At 41.0% G+C, this 23,276-nt stretch overlaps 1 protein-coding gene across 4 annotated transcripts in view; it reads left to right on the plus strand.

Moving 5' to 3' along the window:
• LOC104140363 (uncharacterized) overlaps window positions 1-23,276 on the plus strand; it is a 66,549-nt gene that overhangs the window by 24,238 nt on the left and 19,035 nt on the right. Inside the window, exon 1 of one of the 4 annotated variants that reach the window (XR_693290.2) lies at window positions 14,229-14,808. The exons of the other annotated variants lie outside the window; for them this stretch is intronic. The gene's annotated coding sequence lies outside the window, so the exon portion shown is untranslated. Of the gene's footprint in view, window positions 1-14,228; window positions 14,809-23,276 lie in introns of those variants that run through there. 4 annotated transcript variants of the gene reach the window in all.

Below are 23,276 nucleotides of genomic sequence, written 5' to 3' on the forward strand. Positions count from 1 at the left end.
CCCTCAAGATGAGCTACGGTTTGAGGAAACATACGATAAATTTCTGGTTCCCGTATGTCATTGTACAGAACAACATGTGGTCTTCTGCTATTCTCGCTAGGGAGGCAGTGTTTGTGCATGTGAGCTGTTTCTGTCTCTAAGATGGATGTATTCATTTTTGCAAGTCTTTTTTGCACAGCTAGTTAGGGTGTTAGTACTTCCAGGCTTTGATATTATGGCGAATGAACTGATCACTACACTTCCAGGAGAAAGAACACACATCAGAAGGGAGAAAGTTGAGTGTTCCTTCAACTAGCATATTTTTTAGGAAAAGAAGATACATGCATTGCTTTGGACTTCTTTATAGCAGACTGCCTTTACAGCTAACAATGCAGCTATGGTACCCCCTACCCTTGGGTGTTTCTCCACTTGGCCTGTTCTTCCATGATAGGCACTACAACACAATTTTGAAATACATTTATTGTTGCCACACAGTATGTTTGTGTATCACATGCATCGATTCTGTTTTTCATTTTTAGAATGGTTCGTTCTGAAATGCTTTGTCACCTTGAAGGTTTCTTCATTTAGCTTTATTGAGAAGAAATGTCACAGCTCCTACCTGAAGGCCTGCAGAAAGCATTCTTGCTGAGGCCCTAACTTTTCCTGTTAGGTATCTGAGATTATTGTAACACATTACTTGAGGGGCATACAGGAGAACAGACTTCATCCGATACTCCAAAAGAAATGCTGACGCAGTTTTTCAGTTTAAAAAAAGTTTGCGAGGATATTTAGAAACCAACAATTATATGCTAATATTTCTAGACTAACAGGAATATAAATTAGAATTAGTGAGTTCTCTGCAGGCACATCTGTCACACATTTAATAACACTAGGCACGTATCATGCTCGAAGCCTTCTGCTAACATTACGCACTCCTTGCAACAGCTCTCTGAAGTAAACGCTGATCTTGATTTGCTGCTAGAGAAAACCAAACAGTTTACAGGCATGACTTCCGGAGGCACTAGGTGTATGCGTGTGTCTCTCCCCAGGTCGGTGGATATAAACGTTGCTTGGACCCTCTGTAAAAAGCTGTGCCCCAACGGACTTGGTGATGCGTCCTTGTTTAAAACATACTTGTGTTTTAGAACCTGTGACTGCCGTGGCTCTGCCTGGCCCGGCTGGGTGCATCAGTTCAGTTGCTGAAGCCTAGAATAAGGAGAAGCAGCAATTTCCAAACGTACCTGTTGAGCTGCTCAGGTCTCCTAGGATAAAGACAGAGATAAACACCAAATAAATATATTTGCTTTGTGAACAAAGTTTGAACCTGGGACTACGCTGTCAGGGTTTCCGTGGACGCTTCGTTAAGTGACCTGATTTGTCTCTGTCACTGTTCTCCCTTGTGTAAAATTAGAATAACACTTGCATCTGTCTTAGAAGAAACTGGAAGAATAAATCTTTCCCTAGTGCTGACATAGTTTTGGTCCCTGTAAAAATATCTCTTAAACTTTTTTGTGGTAGACTTAGAGCCCCCAGGTAAGGTAGGTCAAGCATTGTTGTGCTTGACATTGCATATATGTTGACAATAGCATCTTTTCCTTTTGGCAAACTATGTTCATACAAAATAAAGAGGTAGATACTAGGCTCTTTACTTCCAGTCTTTCCATAATTCACAATATGGCCCACAAAAGAATTGCCCCCACAATTCATTTAGCCTGAAATTTCAAAATCAATTTACCTGTAAATGGAAATTCATTCGAAATTTTTCTGCTTTGTACTCATTTGCCTTACTCGCATTTTCAGTCACAAGTAATACAACCAACTATTAGCAGTTTTTCATTTAATGTAAAAGTTGGATATAAGGATAATGAGCATGATAATTTCAATAATGGCTGCTGCAGTTCTACATGTGTGTGATGCTGGAATTCACTTGCCAAAAGCAGTGATTTGAGCGTGATCCTAGGTGTTCATGCTTCTTCTTGAACTACTCCTTTTCAATTTTCTATGTGTAGCTGCATAGCAGTTCTTTCAGCAATAGGGATGGACCTAAAATAAAATTTCTAATTTGGATCTTAATTTTCCTCATATTTAGGGTTCTGTTTAAGTTTGAAGCTCTCTCTGAGTCCCATCGTAAGATTCGTTTGTGAAGTTCTATTCCAGTTCTAAATTTTTCCCAGGTTGGACATACAGGGAATTTTTTTTTTTTTTTAACCTGGATGTCTGGTATGCATCCTGGCTTGACATCCCTAGTGGCAGGCTTCTTGACGGAATAGAAAGCCTTTCACTTTGCCCATTAATGGAGTTTCCATTTATCCTTTGATAGAAACTCATATTAGGAGTATAGAAAGACTATGGCTGGTGTTTTTGTTCTTGAATTATATATAACAAACAATTCCTCATCCAAGAAATGGACTGGTATATCCTCAGGCCTGTTAGCTATGATGCAGTGTGAATACACACTGCACACATTTTAGTTTCCAGAAGTATCTCATGCTGTGGCTGAGTTACTAGGCTTTCCTGTTGCAGTGCCGGGTAACTCATACAATGGCAAGCCCTGAGGCACCTGAAGTAATACTCTCTCTTTCTCTTCCTGTTCAGTACATCAGTATGACTGTCATCTTATGCCTTTGCCTTAATATAGGCTGCTGCTTGCAAACTCACATCCAGTCAAAAGGAGGAGTATCTTTTTGGCGGATACATGCCCTTGGCCACTGTCTAGAAGCTCCTCAGGCGTGTGATACTGCCAAAAATTATCAGTCAGTTCTCAGTATTAGTTCTTCCACGAGGACTTTTAAAGAATAATTAAGGTTTTTTTCTATTATTATTATTTTTAAGGATAGAAATAGGAACTGTTGATAAGAACTGTTGAAGTCTGGCCACAGTTAGTCTCCTTGAAATAAAGACCCTAAAAAAACCCGGGATGGATTTAGAAAATGCGGAAGAATGTAAAACCAAATTCTGACATCGAAGTCTTCATCTGAACTAGTCCAAGAGCTCAAAAGTAAGCGCTACATTTCTGTTTTGGCCATTCCTAGTTGTAGATGGTTTATGTCAGTGGTTCATGTAGCTTGTAGAGCTGTTTACATATGATACCTTATGGAACCTCTAATGGAAAAATTATAGGGATAAATAAACTGAAGAATGCTGAAAACTGCTGGTTTATATTGACAGCGTATTAGGGGAGGAGTGTCAGCAGTACGCTGCTTTGGAGATGAAAGCACGATGCAGTTCTGTTGCTGTTCTTTTGTTTCAGTTCTGAGCAGTGGCATCCGAAAATACTGTTTTAAAAAGGAAAAATAAATCAAGAGGCAGTTTGATTCCCTCAGATGTATTCTTAAGCATGGTCCTGATGACTAGACTGAATACATGGCCTTTATCAAGTCACTGATTTTTCTCCCTCAGGATATGTCTGCACTGGAGATTGCAATGTAGCTTAGAGGTATCCAACCTGTCCCTAAACTAGATTGACACGAAACAGGGAAAATCAGCCCGTGGCAGGCTCTCTTTGGAACTGCTGTAGCTAGAGTGCTTCCCGGTCTCAGTCAAATAAGCCAGGCTCATTTAAAAGTAGTTAGGTCTCTGTATATTTTATCTCAGGCTTCAGTAAGGATCTAGATCTGGTTTTCCCTCTTTGATCTAAGGATAATGCTACGTGTGCCATTAGGAAAAGCTTTATCAGTTGTGAATAACAAATGTTAGGTGGGGCCAGTAGCTTTTATAGAATGCCTTTAATTTTTTAAGGGCTGCACTAATATCAGCAACTAGGCATGCTAAAATCGAAGATCATCATCTCTTTCAGAAGGAGAATGGATACAAGACGTGCTGAAACTGCAGGAAAGTAGCAGTAACTCATCTGATGTTACTAAATCAAATAGGTTTAGACTCCTGAGAGTGCTGAATGAGAAAAAAATGCTTTTAATTCTCTTGATGTAATCTGTGGGGTTTAATTAGGCATCCAGTTTTAAATCCAGTTATGTTTGCTTGTGACTTTAGCACTGCCTCTTAATTCAAAGAGTAAATGTGGCCATGTTCTTCCCTCACAAATGTCTCTGTTTATATTCTTTACTGCTGAAAAGCCTAGTTTTCTTTGTGACCTCTTTTATCCTACTCCTGAAGACTTGTTTGTAAATAATCTTCTTCAAAATGTGGGCAAGTTTCACTTAAAAAAAAAAAAAAAGCAAATTTGAAATAATAGGTCTGTAACTTTTTGAGTTGAGAATAACTTGCATCCAAAAACAAATACGGAATTAGCAAGACATGCTTTTGGTGACTCTTGGTCACTGCGTGGGTGTGCAACACCTTGCAAGGTGATGGACAGATCCTCCAGAAAAAATATGTAGGGTCCTATTTCCTTTGCTCAGGACTTGTCTTTTTTAAGATCAAAGCTAGCATTCAGAACACAGACAGACCAGCTGCCTCACTTTTCTGCAGTCCATCGTCGGTCCTTCAGCCTTCCTATCTGAAGCTTCGTAGCAGGAGGTTACTGTTCCTCAGAAGTTCCTCCTTCTCAGAATTGCACCTCACAGTGGTTAAGGGCTGCCCCTGGTCCATGACCTCTCCTTTCTCCTCTTTTTATAAAAGAAACATTGCACCTCATATGGAATTCCAGTTTGAAAGGACGTCAGTCATGGAGGAAGTGAGCTGAACGGTCCCAAAGTTCACCACCCTGTTCTGTTCCAGATCTGGTTTTGTGTCTTTTTAGGCCCCAGTGCGGTCACTTACATATTGGCCATTGCCTAAGTGCAGTCGTCTTGAAATCATATGGGATATATGTGAATAATTAAATGTTAAGATCTTAGATTGTAAAATTTCAGAGTAAGGACTATGTCTTCCTACTGTGCAGTTCGTGTTTCATTCTGAGTCATGCTTAAACAGGTTCAGCAGCTGTTCATTTTGAATTGTTCTGAAGGCAGGTTATCTTCATTTAAAGGTAGACTTAGAAATGGAGTCTGAAATAAATCCAGGTTGCCCAATGTCAGCTGTGACGATTTTAGCCAGGATGAATCAAAAATCAAAACTTCCTGTTTGAAATTGTTCACATCTTAGGAACGTCATGGATAGTTTACCTGAACTGCATTCTACAGTTTTGATTCCTGTTGTTTTGGATCCCCAGCTTTGGACTGAAGGGAATTAATTCCATGCAAGCTGAAAAGTTATTTTAGAAGAACAGCTTGTGAATTTTTGGACCTGGTCATCTTTAAATAGCCACTCCTACTTTTATGTTTGGCACAAATGTCTCAGATAACCTGCAGCTGTAACCAAACTTCCATCTGCCTTTGTTGCTTTACTGGTACTTGATTTTGGATTTTGCGAAACTCACATACCTTAATACAGATCTGGTGGAGTGCAATTACTGGGGTTCATTATGTTTAGGCTCAAGGACATTATTTAGCATTCAGATCAAAATGGTACGGACATTAGCTGTTTCTTCCAATTCATTTTATTTCAGATAAAACCGGTTACCAGATAATTTTTCAAACAGTAAATCCCACTGGAGCTGCCAGACAGTACTATCTGGAAATAAATTCTATATCAACAGTTTAGGTACATGCTATTTTGACCATTTTGCTTATTGTCAAGAGCAACAGTTAGAAACCGCAGCCTCTTATGATCACTATTTCTTTCTTAGTGCCTGAACTCAGGATGAAAGTGAAGTCCGTTAAAGAGATCTTTCCATGCACGGGGCGGGCTTTGCATCACCTCCATAAGTATTGTCGTATTTCAAGCAAACTCTGGAAGGTGTTTGTGTATTACCTGCTTCTCTCTTATCACACAAAGGGCAGCCCTTTATGACTAAAGGGTACTCCTTTATCTTCCTTTTCTAGAGAAAAGTTAGTCCAGGGCAGTGTCTGACGCTGGAAGGAAACTCGCATGAAGTAATACTTTCAGTAATTATTTTTAAAGCATTTTAAATAGCAATTGACTTCCTAATCCTCAGGGAAAAAAAGTTTTGAAAGCAGCTGGTATTTTTTATGGCCTTGAATCCCACTCACTTAAACGTTTAGTGATGATTCTATAGCATATCTTGCTACTTATTTTCATCCCTGTTACTAGCTTTCTGTAAGATCCAGGCACATATTGCATAAGTTAGCAATGCATCATATTCTCAAATTTAATTTTCTTCTCTGAATTCATCTGTCTCCTGCTGTCGGTTATCTGAACTGTGTCTCTTGTTATAAGACCGTGCATGCTTTAAAGATCGTTATTGATCAGCCATGATTTGAAGAAGTGCTATTCAGACTCAGACTAGGGTTAAGCTAAGTCAAATCAAGGACAGAGCTGGGTAGTGTTCAGCCGCAGACACCCCAGAGCTGAAATCTGCATTTATTCTAATCCATTCAGATATCATTTCTGCAATGCAGCCGATGTCTAGGTTGACCTCTAATCCCAAGAATCCTTGACTGTTGGTCTGCTTCCAAAAGCTTAATCCCTTTTTTGTCTTGAGTTTCTTATGTTCGCCTCATGTCTCCACAGGCTTAAATGATATTTCTGCTGCCGTTTTATTCCTCCTGACGCAACCCTTTGCATCACTGATGGATTATTTGTATTTTTGCACTTTTTTTTTCTAAGTATTAATTCCACTGGATCCTACTTCTGCAGGACTCTCTTTCAGCTGACATGCAAGCATATTTTGAATTGCATCAGTGCTACTCTGTCAGTCCAGAGATGGTATCCCTATGTGATACAAGGTACTCCTTCAAAGAGCCTGAGCTGAACGTATATTACCTCTGTATTACCCCTTGTCTCCCGGCGGTTAAAAATTGGAAACAGAGCACAGCAATCTTGCCATCGTGCCATAGATAAACAGTTTGGTCAGTGTGATGCCTAAAGTAAGTGTTACAAATAGTATGGCTGGAACAAAAAGGGAAATTAAGAAACAAGCTGTGCTACCTAAAGTACCCATCTGTGATCTTTGTGGGTAGCCTGGCGATGCTTTACGAGAAACAGCACGCATCCCCAGGTTTGTCCCTGGTCATCTCCTTTTGCTGTGAATAAATATAACCCCAAATATTTGGAGTATAAGAACCACGCTGGTCCCTCAAACCCATGTGGATTCCACAATAAAAACAAAACCAAATCAGAAGTCGTCAACAACCGGGTGATCCCTGCCATTTATCTTTATATACATACGAAAAGTGATGTTAAAACTCCTGTTTACGGTATGAAATATGGGATTTAAAATGAAGGGTGCTCCAGAATTAAGATGGCTATTTAAATTTATCCTGATCTCTTCAAGCGTGTTATTTACCCTGCCTGTCTTTTAAGTGTCAAGTTACATACTATCACAGAACACCTCCCTCCTTTACGTATTTACGTCATTCTTCCCCCAAATCTATCCTGTGCATTGAAGGAGGCTGGGAACCTGCTGGGCAATAGGAAGGGAGAGAAGAGTCTATGTCCACATGAATGAAGCCTGTGCCACCAGGTGCCTGCATGAAGGGATCAGATTAGTTTCTTCCCCTACGTCCGTGCTGTTTGCTCTTTCCTTCCCATTGTACTTCTAGTCCTTGATTCTTTGTCCAGCCAGTCCCTGCCTCCCTCTAGCTCCCTAGTTCCTCCTTAGTCCGTGTTTTCCCCTGGTCAGCTGATTCCCGGTTTGTTCTTGTACTTCATTTCTGTCTTAAGATCCCAGTTTCAACTCTTCCACCAGTCCCGGCCTCGCTGCTCGACTGCTCATAGCTTACCTTCCTGCCAGCTTCCAGCCACAGTTTTTAATTCCTCTTTTGAGTCTGGTCTTCTCTACTTCGCTTCTGTTTACTATTTATGTAAAACCTACACTGTCCAATTTGAAGTAATTTTAGCTTGATGAGGTTGGCCTGTTGCTATGGATGGAGAGGCTGGAGCCTGAGTGTTGCTGAAGTTAAAACTTGTAATACTCCAGGGACACAGGACTCTGGGTTGCAGAGTGGTCAGACGCTAACCCAGCCACCCTGCAGTGTGAGGGTTGCTTGCGGGGTGGCTTTTTTTTCTGCTGTCACTTGAGCTAGACCACCCCAAGTGGAGCCACCTGGAGTCCTGAAGCAGCAGCTGTCTGTTGCTGTGCAGACAAGACATCTTGTCGCACTTTGCTTATTTCCCTCATAACGTCCTTGTGTCAATCCAGCATCCCTGTGTGTTTTGAAGGAACCTGCTCTCTTCTCCACGCTGTGTGCTGAGGCAGAGGTTACTGTGAGCAGGATGGGTGGGCTCCCTGGCCTTCTAGCATCTGGCTTCAACAATTACAGGTGAAAGTCCCTGTGAGTTCACTTTCTGCAGGGAGACACTGCCTGCAAAGTCTGGTTACAGACGGAGCTGTAAAAGACATGGGAATCTGTAGAAATTTAGTAGCATCAAATTCAAAACAAAAAAAAGTCTACCAGGTACATATGAGTTAGGATTTTTCTGGGGTTTATAATTTCGTCATTTCTTCTCAGGGACAGCAAGGGAGGCACCTTACACGCTCCTTAAGACAAAAAGGTATTAAAAAAGCCTCTAGGTTTTCTTTAAACATGATCGTGACAATGTTTTTTTTCTCTCTTATTTCTTGGAAACAGCTGAATCATTTCTTACTGAAACGTTCTCCAAAATATTCAGCCAGTGGCATGGAAAATTTTGACCCAAAGGCTTATGTGCAGCTGAGGTTGGGTTTTGTTTTAATGGGGAGGGGTAGGCAGCTGTAGGAACGTGGAATTGTCTGAGCCCAGAGTGTAATATGCATATATTACGCTTATATAAACACGGCCTTAATGTTAGATCAGCCAGGTGAATAGCACTCTAAAGACTCTTTCTTTCTGCTAATGGAATGCAAAATAACTTATAATAATTGTATCATTTTTCACGAATAGTAGACATGTTCATGTGAGCAAACAAGGCTAGCATCTGTATTTGATTTGCATGTTTTATGGGTAATCTGACCCTCACTGTAAATCTGAGCAAGATAACAGGTCTTTGATTTCATCCAGAGTGTAGAGTTTGTATCTGCTTAGCATTGTGGCTGGAAGCATTTCTGTTCATAGCAGGCAACTGTATTGCCATAAGTTGTGCTTCTGTATCACATACTCAGTTTCTTTATTACATAGATTATGTAAATTGAATTACATTAACATCACCTATGGATTCAAGGCTATCTTGTTTGCATAACAAACAGTCTTACAAACAGTGCGGATACTGTACACTCACCAATTAGGCTTTCTTTTAAATCCTCTTAGTCAGTCGTTTATAAAAAGAAGGAAGGGTTTTTTTTTTTGGTGTTGTTGTTGCAAAGAAAAGCTGCTAATGAAGGAATGATGAATGGTCTGATTGTGTTACTGTTTGTGTAGTTTCACCTTCATTTGCATCAGTACCAGGCACAGCTCCCAAGACTCATTTTTCAGTTTTCAGTGCTCTTCTTATTTGGCCCCTGCCTGCACTAGAGCCAAACAAACACATTTATCATTGCCTCCTAGAGTACAGAATAGGAATATTTCCCTTCTTGCGTTATTGTGGCCTACCTGCATTGCAATGCATACCTCCTCTCCACCAGGTCTCCCGTCTTCAATTACAGCTTGGTTTGGAGATCTGACACCCACTGGAAGATACACAATGTGTCCTGGGAGCCCTCACTCCACTTTCCCTCGGGAATGTTTAATGCATCACCTTCAAGAGTGTATCCGTTTCCTGCTGCAGGGAGCGGATCTCTTATTTAGTATCTTTTTCTAGCAGTGTCTACACCGGGCTCGGTGCTGGAAAACTCAAACGAGAGCAGAAAGAAAGCACACAAATAGTGTCAAAGGGCTTACACAGCAAACCCCTAAATGATTTAAATCAAGAGTCTGTGAATCCATGCCGCAGAGCAGACGGTGGAGCCTCCCTCTCTCCCTGTGGCAGCAAGCGAGTATATGCAACCAGCAGTTCACAAGGGACTCTTCAGTTCTGGAGTTCTCTCTGGTTCTTCCTATTTTTCCTGTCATTTTGAAAATATATTAACTGTCAAAAACTAATAATTTTCTTTTAAAAAAGAAAAAAAAAGAGAAGAAAAGAATGTGGCCCTTTGTTTTCCATATCTGTTCAGGGAACAAGCTTTATTCATTGAATGCCAGGGAGAGGATAATGTAATCTCCCATTAGGCTTGTTTGCATCTTTTTCCAGGATGACAGTTTAAGTCTGCTGGCTACAGATGGCCTTTGACAACTGACAACACTTGCTGTTATGCCAGTGTATGACTTCATCTGTGTGACTCTGCATGTGACTGCAGCTTTCTTCCTCTTTGGCTTGCAGAAACTGTTCTGCAGTTTAGTAGCACAAGAACAACAGAGGTTTGCCTTGCATCAAGGAAGCAGCAACCTAAAACTGCTCTGCTGCTTCTGCTAGAAGACACCGGGAGCTGGAAAAACAGTATTGTTGGAATCTGCTTTTTGGATTTTTAACCGTTCTCGCTGAAGTTAACTTGGCCAAATTTGCTAAAGCGTGTTTACAGCCTCAATACTCTTTGGAACAAATAGTTTCCAGTTCTGTTAAGGTCCACCTGTCTATTTGAGAGTTTCTATAGTACCTCTCCCTCACACACCGGAGTGTTTCCCAAATAAAGAAAGCTCCGGCTTTGCAGAACTGTCTGGTTCTGGCGCAGAGCCTGTGGACCTGTGCTGCAATGTGCAGAAACAGTTTTGTCTCCTCTCAGTCTTGGCAGCCTCAGGGAATGCTACGATATGAATGACTGAAGCCATCCATCCTCTAGCTATGACTGGAACTCATTCCCATTCTGTCTCTTGCATGAAAAGCAGGAACAAAGTAAGGTTTACCTTCTAGACTTTTCTTTTTATCACCTTGGAACAGGGGCTCGTGTTTTGTTCTGCGGTTAGTAGCTATTACCTTTTCCTAATTTCGATTATACCTGATCCAGGATAGGTAATTTAGGGTTTTGTTTGTTTGTTTGTTTTAAGCTAATATTATGGTCATCTTTTCCTCAATGGTTGCTCTCACCATTGTTCTAGACAGACAGCTGAAACATGCATGCAGTGATACGGCTCATAGGCCATACCTAGGTGTGTGTACCGCACGTGCATACCAATACACAGGCAGGCTGTCAAAGCAGTCCATCACAGGCTTGGGCTGCGGATGAAGTCTAGCAGATATTGGGTCTCATGATAGCAAATGATAACCAAAAAGCGAAATAAATATGGGACAGGAACAAAACTCCAGTCCTAACGCAACATAGTTGGGTTGTTGTCTGTCAGTACCTGGACTGGAGCTTGCTATAGCAGACGTGGAGATGATTTAAATGGCAGGTACATGGCCTCTGAGTCCCAGGACACTTACTGCAGAAGGGACCATGAGCCTTCTTCCTTCAAGGAAGTTTTCAATTGCATCTTGGAGGGTTGGGGGGGGGTCTAGCCGACTGTGGCAGAAGGAAATACTGACTTGCAGGGGTAATGCGGGGTGCCCAGCTGGAGCAAGGCTCGATGGGTACGGAGGAAGATACTAGGACCCTAAGAGTCATCTTTTTCGTTCTTTTTTGTTCTCAGTGAAACTACGGGAAGCCTGTTCTGCACCGTATGGTGTAAGCCTATCAAAGTCTTCACATTAGTCATTCAGTTTTAGCTAAATGACATGTTTTTCGATATCCAGGAAGCAATAAAGAATATAAATAGTAATCTCCGTTTGTTCAATGATCATTTTTGAAAGATGATCCTGTTTTCACTTCAGAGTCATACTGCTGCAAAAATATTATTTTCATGAGTTTGTGGGCCATGCTAAAGAACAGGAGAATGAATATGTGCTTATCTGAAAATGTGTTTTCTTTGCATAATAATGTCGTTGTATCTGGCCCACCTTTAAAAACACATTGACAGCCTAGGATAGAAATAAAAATTAACATCCAAAGATCTGTATTTGGTTGTACTAAGGAGAATCCTGCTTCTGCAGAGCAGGAGGAAGTTGTGCATTTTTCATAAAAATGTAGGAAGGCAATTTATGAAAATAAAATTGAACTAACCTGGATCAGTAAATTGCCTCAATTAGAGGGAATTTTTGGGAACAAAGTGTTCTGAAAAGTTGATTTTGGCTCCATACTGCAACTAGGCTGAATTAGCTCATGGAATAGGTCTGCGACTCTCCTTACAAAAAAATATTTTCAAGTATTACAAGTAAATTTTTCTATTTTCCACTTCCTGCTAAGAAAGGGTAGGACAGATGTTACAGATCTGAAACTTTGACACTTACCCCATCTAGTCATATGGCAATTTAACAGATGACAGAATAGAAGAATGATACTGACAAAAAGAATTTCCGTCACGGTTTCTTTAGTTACGTGTGTAACAAGTTAGATGAATAATCAGGGTGACATCCAGTGTGTTGGAAGTGCTGAGTTATAGTTCCTGTATTATTTTGAAATTCATTTCCTCCTCTATCAGGCAGATTATTTGATCTTTTCAAGCTGGCAGGCATATGACCAGCTAGATGTTGTCTTTGTTTCTGTTGTGGTGCTCAAATCACCCTCTTCAGACTTATCTACAAAAATGTTAGCATTATTTCTATAGAGTCTTCTCATACAAGTTCTCTTCCAAAAGATCTTGGATCCAAAAACTTGATTGCTTCTTGTGCCCTTGATCCTTATAACTGTGGATGAATCTGGCTGTTCTCTTGTTTCGAGACTTAAGAAGACACGTGAATTTTCCCCTTGTTTTGCCTGATCTTTCTTTATCTGGTGATTGAAGTTGAGCCCTTGGAAAGGACAGAGAAGAATAGCAGCTGCTTGGCTCTGAGAAGTCACTTTGGCTGGCAGTTTGTGAACGAACACAGTCTGTTGACTGGTGGTGATATAAATATTCAGGACTGGATTGACAGTATGCAGGACATAAGCCTGCTGGGCACAGAGAAACTGAGCCATGACTTCCTTCCTTCTCCTGTACTCCTTTTGTGAAGGCATGAGGGGTGTCCAGCAGCAAGTCTCTTTCCTTCCGCAAGATAAGGTACTAGAGGGAAAACCAAACTGAGCAGTGAGGAGTTGTTGCTGGTACTGTTTTTCCACTTGGTTTCAGCTGCCACATACAGAGCTAGAGCTGGAAAGTGAATATAGGGATTAGATAGGTTGCTGAACCCTCCCAGAAGAGATGGGTCCCAAGGTTGCTCTTGCTTCTCCCGTGCTGAAGAAGGGCTGTGTAAATGACAGAGAGCACTTCAGTGTTGGCTACTTTGGGCCATTTATTTGTAGTTCACCTCTTTGCCCGTCTATTTGGGGCTTGATGCAAAAGGCAATTCATCTCAGTGACAGGGAAGAAGCAGTAAGGGGACGTCACTCAAAGGCTAATTAATATGGTGACATCTATATCGGAGAATGTTAGTTAGAGTCCAGTGTGGCCAAAGAGACCAATGGTTATACTCTGAGACATAACCATTTAAAAAAATATGATTTCAATGACTTTCTAGTATAAATATTCCCAGAACCATAAAACTGATTATTAGAGCCCTTTTTGACTTATCCGCTCTTGGCCAGATATGAAATCAGTATGATTATGCTGAAGCACCCGTAATATCCAGATGGTATGGTTATTAGACTTAAACTAACAAGATGCAACTCTGCTTTCCAACAGAGTTAAAGCTTCCTCAGGTCTGAGTTTGTCCCATAATAAAGAATAGGACTTAGATCTGTTTGTGTATAGTTTGTAGTTGCATATGAAGCAAAATCTTTTCATCTGTGTACTTATATTTATGCCCTTTATGCCCCCTTTCATTTTTGAGCATTTTTGTCTCTGCATGAGGAATGCACCTAAGACAAGCTCTGAAAAATCGCTGGGTAATTTACTGGCAAAAAGCATAGCAGGGGAAATGCATGAAAGAAAAACTACCAGATAGGGAAAGGAAACGAAGACTGACTTTTTGCTTTGTTCTTATTGACACATGCTGTTTCTGCTTCACATTCTTACGTTGCTGAGAGACCCTGTCATCTGCAAACAAAAACAACTCATGCAGTATAGAGCTGAATGTGTGCAGAATGTAAAGAGGGAGACATCTGTAGCCAGCATACAAAAGTTTGACATTATTTCCGTACACACAAAACGTTACTTTGTGCTATTCTATTTCCCACCCTGAGAGGTAGTCTTTTAGCAGTTAATGTATTTTCTTATGTCAGGAAATTGTTTGAAGGCTTGGCTCTCGTATTCTTAAAAAATAAATAAAAAGCCAGTGTAAGTGCAATCTAGAATTATAGTCCAAAGCATCTGTCATTATTATATTAAAATTAGAGTAGGTAGGATTATTGTTTAAAATACTACGCAGTCTTTTGTCCAGGATTACCGGACTCAAAGTTATTGAATATCTCTCTGTACCCTTGAAAAGACAAGTAGTTTTAGTACTAGAGATAGAAAAAATGAGAAAAGTTCTATTTTGCTGAGTAGTTCTGTGTCCAGAATCACTATAGTAAGTTTTCCAGGATTTCTCTAGCTATGTGAATGTTTTACTGAGAACAGAATTTGAGCCAGTAGTATCTGTAACATTCTGTTTTCTGTACATATGTTTTGTCCTGTCATCCCTTTATTAAGTCTCAGGATGAAAAAAAATAGGCTTAGCTGTGGATTCCTTCCTAAGCTGTTCACTCATTAAGGGCCAGTTCTATCTTTGGATTTTAGAGGTGTAGCCCTCGCTAGGAAACGCTAAGACTGCAGGGTCACATCTGAAATGAAAATTTGGTCCCAGTGGTGAAATAACAGAGTATCTTCTCAGCCAAAAACTGCTTAGTCAGACAGCGTGAGAGTAACGGACCGGCTGCATTAGTACTGATGCAGAGACGCACTGCGAGGCACAACCCAGGAGGGCACAGCTGGTTCAAGATCCCTAACTGAAGACATTCACGACAACGAAGCAGAAGCACGGTCAACAGTAAGTTCGTGCTCTGCAGATGCAGCACACAGACTGCTGCGACGTAAGACAACTCCATTTTATCTGCAGGGGTTTTCTGTCCTTAATATGGGGCTCGCAGCTGGGCTTAATGGGCTCTAACAAATGACTAAACAGGAAAAAGGATGAAGAATTAGCTCCTTTGTGATTTTCCTTTCTTGTTTTCACCTATTCCCCCCCCCCCGCCGCGGCTATAAAAGGATTTTCTGCAGCTGCTACATTTCGGCTGGATGATCACCTCCTTATCTTTTTAGGTGCTTAGTCATTATCTGTTAGGTTTGTCCTCAGCTCTTGCGTTCTAACTGTACGAGACCAAAAAGTAACACGGAGCCCTTTCAGTTCCCAAGCGAGAATTCCTACAGGACTATCTAGGGAAAAATCACTGCAGCGCTGTTCATCCCCAAGCCAGAAACGAAATGTGGGTAGCTTCATCGCTTGTGACCTGCCTGGCTCTGGGCATTCAGTTTCTGCAGCCTTCATGACTACCTGACTCCTGTTTAGCGGCTGCATCTGTGCTTGCACAATCGTAAGCTGTGTAGGCTTCACGAAGAAAGAAGAGACTGTAAAACCTCACATTTCCTACATTGTTTTAGCCTACCCTCTGTGTTTTTAAAGAGGGTTCAGATTTCCGGATATTCTTACTCTAGAATATGTAAAACAAACTGCTTTTTTGTTGCCAAGGTTAAGAAATGTAAATCTTTAGGTCATCCTTCATGCTTGGCAAGCTAATTCCATCTGCAGGGAAAATTCCTTGGAGTGAGTCCGCTGACGTCCCACGTTTGCACTGTTTGCAGAGAGCTTGGAATATGCTATGTCACAGTGTTTTGGGGAAGAGTGCTCAAGTAATATTTAAATTTTGAAGTCCTGAAGAAGAATGAGAAAAATTCCTAAGCAGAGAATACTACCGCCTATATGGGAAAAAACCCCAAAATGTATGATTTAACTAGAATAAAAGCCTGCTATCCATATTGCTAGTGTGTCCTTGTCTCAGTGAGGCTATAAGGCAGGCAAGGAAAGCCCTGTTTATACAAGCAAGCTTTTTTCAAAGCTGAGTGTCCTTGGGATGACATGGGATTTGTTCACAGTGTGTAGAGTCCCCAAACAGAGGCAGCCATCAACTTCTCCAAATGCCACTACGCTGTGATGAAGGAGAGAATGTAGAGGCTACTTAAGTGGTGTTAAACTTTAGTTGCTCAAGGCAAAAGGCCCCAAGCAGCACAGTGTTGTCCTTACTTCTGGGGACATTGACGGGCTATATGAGGCACATGCTTTTAAAGAACCGGAGGGGGGGGGGGGTGTCTTAGAGACACCCATTGTCAGAATGAGTTAAATTCTCCGCAGAGAATCCTTCTCACTTTGCACTTGCTTTCTGTGCTTGTAGAAGAGGTAGAGAAACAGGAGAAGTCTGAAAGAAAAATAGGAAAAAACAACGAAAAATAAGGCTGCAGAGGTCATTTCTTAGGGTGGGGTTCATCTTGGTTAAAATCGGGTTTCTGCATATGAGTTAATCCTCCTAAGCTCCTTTCAGAATCAGTGGAGTGAAGGGGGATTGCTTACTGGGCCCGATTCATCTGGCTTTTATTTTAAATATCTACTTTGAGATTAAAATGTTCAGGCCTTAAAGTAAACGTTTCTGGACACTGACAGTGCAGATATAGATATTTGTATTTGGCTGGATGACTGAATCCCACTGGATTGTGGATGAACGGTGTATATGGAAGAGTCATAAAGACATTGGTTATTCAGCCAGTTGGTACACTGATGTAAAAAGAAGCTGCTAGTGGAGTTTGCCTTTGCTATTTTGGGAGCGGTATGTTGACTCTAAGCCCGCTCAAAGGATGGGGATGAGATAGCTTATTTTTCTGTCCTCCCTATAGTGATGCAGGCAACTATAATTGGGAAGAGAATTGAAGGGGGGGGTTGGGGCTCTGAGGGAGAGCTTCAAGGGACACCTTCCCTGGGTGGCCTGGTAGCCCAAAAAGAGATCCACTGATGCCATAAACAAGCCACAGCAGGCTCAGAAAACTCCCTCAGCTGAAAATAATCAGAGCCTGGGTGAGTACACATAGAAATATTGCAGGTACCCGCCTTGTGTTGAAGACAATGAGCCAGACAGGCCTTTGATCTGCACGGTTGGTTACGTCCTTTTGCCACTCCTGCGTCACCTCGTACCCGCAAGCAGTTGGCAGACTAAGCGTCGTTCCTAATGTTCAGTTCTTGTTCTCATTTTTCTTCGCTAAATATCTGTCTGCTCTGTGTGTCCTGCAGTGATGTTCAGACAGGCAGTGTGGGAGGTCATTCCACAGTGGCTGCAGCCTTTTTAGCTGGTGTGCTTTATTTCACTTCATAAATCACATAATTAGATACATATTTTCTGATGTACATACTCCAAGATTCTGGATGAGAAAATATATTTACTTTTCCAAGACTGGGTACTTATGGAAAGGGTAAAACCATGCTTGAGCTCAGATTGTCGTAATCTCGGTAACCTGCGTGTGGTGAGTTAATCTTGAGGTAATATCTGCACAGGCATTTATGGTGGACCTTTTCCTCTTCCAATGACTGAGCTATTATCTCCTTTATAACTGCGGTGTTAGCTAGAGCTTAACTTTCTGAGTGATCATGAATGGAAATTTTGTCTTCAAATTATAGTCGCTCATACAGTACGGAACACTCATTTTCTCAGGACCTTCAGGTGTCACTATAGTAAAAGTAGGAAGAGGAAGAAAAGGCTGGCCAAGCCACAAACCAGCAAGTACAAAATGCTATTAAAAAATCACCAGGGAAAAATATTCTAGTCTAAGTTCTGTAATGTTTTCCTTCTTTCTAGTGATACTTGACTTTATGGCTTCTGAGGAAGGGTAAAGAATGAGTTTAGGGGAATCCTGAGAGAAATTATAATTATTTGTTCTTTTAAATGTAATTCAAGGAAAAGATTTTAACAAGTTATCAATGACGAATATGTAGGCTTTACTCTTACTTTACATTCACAGATATGTTTATATGAAAAATGAAGCATCTTCTTCACAGCACAGTAGTTGGAGAAAATTTCTAGATAGAAATTTGATATTGTTCTCCTGATGAACAGAGACATTGGTTTCACTATGCTGTTTCAACAGAAGTTTGAGGCTTGGGTGACCTGGTAATCTGCTATTTTGTAAAAATCTCTCATTTTGTCAAAGGCGAACATTTTTCCATCATGGCAGATGTATCAAGAAGGCATAACTGAATGTTTAACCAATCCTTTTGTCTCACTTAGTGCTGGTTAAAAGAATGATAGCATGTTTGCGCAGAAAACTAGATTAAGTAATTTTAGATCACAGTGCCTTGTTGTGATCTTGTGTGTAGCAGAATGTAGAGGCTTTGTAGCAGATTCACTCTGGTTTCCACACTGGTTGTAAAAATATGCTTTAGCAGGTGAACTAACGCAAAGTGCAACAGGGGATGGAAAAGTGAAACCTGCTTTAACAGAAGGCAAATATATAAACAACTTAAGTTTTGATTTTTGCTTAGATAGTGCATCTGAAGTATTTGAGAGACAACCTTACGTGGCATGCTTCTTGGGGCTGCATGATATCCTGGTGTATATGAAACGTTTTTAACAAAAAACATTACATTTGTTAATGGTCTGTGATAAGCTTATTGCCAGTTTGATGCTTAATCCAAAGCAATACAGTTTGCGATTAACTCTCTGAGCGCACTGGAAGTGAGAGGGAATTTCCACTGACAAACCGGAGGCACTTCAGTACTGATCAGCTCCTCAGACTCTCACAAATGTATGAAGTTTTAAAAAAACTACTATTATAGAAAGCTTATCTGTTGGTTTGCCAACACTGCAAAGCCATTACATAGATTAGTTGAGAAAGAAAAGTCATTTCAGCATCAGCAGAGCATGACTGGGTATTTTGGGAGTTGAAAAAAGCTTCTTCCTTGGCTTATGTTCCCTCTTACATGGGTTTCTGATGCTGATATTCTTATTATAAAGGATTCAGAGGCTAGTGCTTACAGTCTGAAGACTTCATTGGTCTGTACATAAAGGACTTACGTCCTCACGTAGGCCAATATGTAGGAGGACAGACATTTAAAAGTTTGCATAGTGCAAAGTGATCTTATGTAATCATGTTGGCACAGCAAATATTTACGGATGTGCACAATGGCTTAAACTGCTTATAAAATAACAAATTCTGTAAATGCCTGTTGTTTGGCAACAGCCTCCCAAAGTACTTGGTTTCTGCAGGTATGCCATACCTGAGGGAAGGATGTGGACATCTGTGAGGTATCATTCTTCCCTTCCTTCCCCTTTCCATTAAGGTTTGTCTCTTCTGGATTGTTTTTGTTGCTGCTGTCTGCAGTGGCCCTTCGGACCCGGCCTGCAGTCCAGAACAGTGGCACCGTCTTACTGTCGCGCCGTGCTTGCTTCCCTCTAACTAAGGTGTCCTCTTCTTCCTGATCAGACAGGTTAAACAAACCATTCTCATGGCATCTTCCTTCCCTTTTCCGAAGAACAGAGCCTCAACTCCCATCCTTAGCCTCAGCCTGCCGGGTGAAAATGTTTTAAACCAGCCTCTCACTGAAGGAGAATACATTGTGTATCTTTACGCTTACAGAGCAAGGCATTTAATCTGCTGTCAGCATCTGTTGCCTAAAGCAGTCTGGCTTTTGTCTTTGATTGTATGTCCGATGCTGGGTTTCTCCGAAACTGCAATATGACCTTACGGTTTAAGAACACATTGATATTTATTGTAACCTTAAAATGGACTGTATGATTCTGGACAGAGCAGTACGATTCTTCATTATCAGCTCTCTTGGTGGTGAATGAGAAATCCACACTCTTAAACAACATGTTGGCTTAGATTAACTTGGTAATGTATGGAGATTAATGTTGTGTTCACAAAATAAGTAGTAGATAGAAAATGGGTACTGCTGTTAACTACTCTAAAAATAAGCCAGAAATAACAGTAAAACACATCATGATTTTGAATAGTGCCTTTTATATATGTGTAAGATGGCAAAGTCAAGCTATCCAAGCTGCGACTAGGAGGAGAGCTGAAGAAAGGATTGCAGGGTCGGAGTTCGACAAAGGGAAGTGAACTGAGAGACCACGGGGCTTTGAGACCTCTAAGAAAGGTTGGTGAAAGCCGAACTGGGGCAGGGAGAGTAGAGGAATTGGACAAAGTGCCGGGGGAGATGTACAATCTTAGAGAAATGATAGTAAGAGAAGAGGACTTCCGTGGCTCTTAATCAGAGGTGCTTAAAACAGCTTTGAAAAGTCTGTGTTAAAGGCTGGGGGAAAGATTTGCTGTCACCTCAAAGCTGTGTGTCCTGTGCACTATCAAACAATGAATTGTATCACCAACGTCCACATTAAAAAATTAAGGAGCATATATTTTGGTTCAAAAACCATAAAGGATCAAAAGTTGTTTGAAGGAAACAAGCATGGGAAAAGGAAAATAGCTATAGAGGAAAAAAGGAAAACTCTGAGGACCTAAGGGAAGGAAAGCAAAGAGCGCTGAAGCGATGTCCACAGTTGCTTGACAGAAGTTTTTTCTAAGTAATCGCTAGGGATGGGCTGTCGTTCCTTCCCTACGGGAACTTGTCCGGACATTTTGTTTTATTGTGGGAATTTGCCAAGTGTACTTTGAACTTGGCATTGGTATAGCAAAGAAAGCTTGGGCTAGCAAAGAAGGCTTCTTCCTCATAAAATGTAATGACTCAGAACTGGCAACGGCAGAAGTGACACCTGATGGGGATCAGAGTTACTCAGCATTATTGTGTGACTGTGCTAAATTGGTTCCCTGAAACCATTTTGAGAGATCTGCTGGAGAAGACCCAGTCACAAGCTGTCACTGTCATAGGGAAGAGTGATATGTGAGATAATATATAAAATAGCCGACTGAGAGATGACAACACATTCCGGTTTTGGAGTAATTCTTCTTAAAGCTGATGTGTGATGTCAGTGCAGTAATAGTAGAAAAATGATGAGGCATTATGTTCAGCTGGACTAAATGACATAGATTAATTAACATAATGGTGGTTTGCTGGTTTAGTCTAGCTGAGGATCTGGCTAAAAGTAAGCCCAGTGTGTAGTAGAGTTGTAATACATCTTGAATAATAGAAAATTAGAACCGTTCTCCTCTATTTATTTCATAATATGATTGCTAGTATGTTTGAGAAATAACTGAAAAAGACCAAATCATTCATTTCTGTTTGAACTCCGTCTTTAAAAAGCAATAGCAGATTCTCTGAATCAGATACGTAAAATGACTGTGCCAGTGCTGTTCAGTCCTGAAGGGAGACATGCAAACAAGGTGGATTACCTAGCAGCTTGATAATATGAAATAATAACGTGGTAAAATGTTCCTAGTGTGCTACAAAGTGGTTGTCATGGAAGTAAATGACCTTGACTGAAAACTGCCTATTGGAAAACTTAATACAGGTTTAATTTGTCTGGAAGGCTATCCAGATGTTTTACTGTATTGGATAGACAAGAGAGTTTTGGTCAAAAGTTTTAAGAGAGATTTATGGTTATAGGAGTCCTTATTAATGTAGTCTTGATACTATTTAATAATGCAGTCCAGTATGAATTGAAAAACACATTTCCAACACTGACGCAATTCTACAAGATTATAACAGCAGTTTGGGTGACTGTAAGAAAGTAGTACCTCAGGTCTTACCCTCTGTGCTATGGCTTGAACTACACTAAAAGCTGTGTTCTGTAGCATTTGTCACCTCTAACCGGCATATCTCAACAAGGTCGTTCCAGTGTAATGTCACAATGCTATTAAAAAGGTGTTGGAGGTCAAACCTGCCCTCTTTCCTTTTACATGTAGTCATCAGCTACCTCCCTGCTCCGATGCTTTCCATCACCACGATGCAGGTTGACCCTGACTGTGAGCTGTTGTGGAAATCTCAGCAGTGGGCTGAGATGCAAACCACGGGAAGCAGGTTGGCAGAAAGTGTTTCTAGTTTCCCTTACAAGGGACTCAGGGCCCAGAGATGTCCAATGTTGCCCTAGCTGTGTGCCTTCCTAACTGGAGAGAAGCAGGACCCAAAAAGCACAGGAATAGCCCAGTTCAGCTCTGGCTGCAAGTCCTCCTCCTGGGAGGACCAGCAGGAGATGTAAAATAACAGAGGCGATGTGGCTGTGACAGCTTACGTTAACTGAAGCGCTGGCTCACTCTCTTTAGCCTTCCTCTGTGAAATCCGTGCACGGAAGCAATGCTGAGGCACAAGCTCCTTCCTAAGCGCCCTGTGCATCCCTGCGCCAGCCTCTGCCGTGGGGAGAGTGCAAACGGAAGCAGAGCAGTCAGTGCCAACCTTAGGAGAGCGGGCGGACTCGCCAGGGACTTCTCTCGTGGTTAGGTTTGTCTATTGATAGTATACTTCCAGTGGGCAGCAGCGGGTTTCCATCCTTTTCGATGAAAAGTAAACAAATTATATGTGGGAGACCAGATATAAATTGTTTTTTATCCTAAGTCACAATTTTGGTTTTGGACAGATTTAGGCTATACGTAGACTAAACAAAGGAGACAAAGAACAGTGCCAAAACTGCAAGATCAATAATAAGAAGCTGTAAAGCTTCCCAACTCCAGACAGAAAAAGCAATCTTTTTTCAGGCAGATTTTAATTAATTTTATTTTGTAACAAGGAAAGGACATGAACTATCTGTGCCCACTGTAGATGGGGGGAGGGGGAGAAAAAGATGACTAATTCACTGCAGAACAAACAAGAATAATTTTTGTTATGTCAGTGAATTCTTTTTCAAACAGAAAATACTTGACTGAAAGAGTCTCGGCTTACCTGCTGGCCCTTCCGTTCAGTACTTTCACTTCCCGTGGCAGTACTGTTCGCTGATTGCTCCTACAGTTGGACGTTTCAAATTTCTTCTTTCCGTCTAGAGATTCTGTCTTGAATAGCGTATAGTTAAGATAATTGCTGTCCAGATTAAAAAGTGGGGAAGTAGGAGCAATTGTTAGTTTTACTTAGTAGATATGCAGTGCAATAGTTTTCTTCTTAAGTTGCTGCTAGATATAAACATAATATATAAAAATAATTTTGAAATGAAGGGTTATATCATGCAGTAAGCATAACTTACGAGTTCAGTCCCTATTAAAGATTTTTACGCATCCATCTTTTTTTCTTCCTCACTAGCGTAACAAATACTAAGCAGGATCAAGTCTGGAAAAGTTTGAAGTTGTGATGTCTTTCCATTATACTTAATTATTCTGGGATTTGTGGTGTCATCCTAGGACTAATTCTAGGATTTGTGGTGTCATCCTAGGACTAATTCTACAGTCCCTTGGGGAGGTGCAGAAATAACGCCAGCAGGAGTTTCGGCAAATCCTCAGAGCCAGTTCTCGGAATTCAGCTCCTCTCTTTGGAGCTCGTTCCTTCTGCGCATCTGCATCGCCATTAAGCAACAGAGGCTCGTTCCCTGGAGTGAAAATTAC

This window comes from Struthio camelus, chromosome 3 (assembly GCF_040807025.1).
Source record: "Struthio camelus isolate bStrCam1 chromosome 3, bStrCam1.hap1, whole genome shotgun sequence".
NCBI classification, from domain to species: Eukaryota; Metazoa; Chordata; class Aves; order Struthioniformes; family Struthionidae; genus Struthio; species Struthio camelus.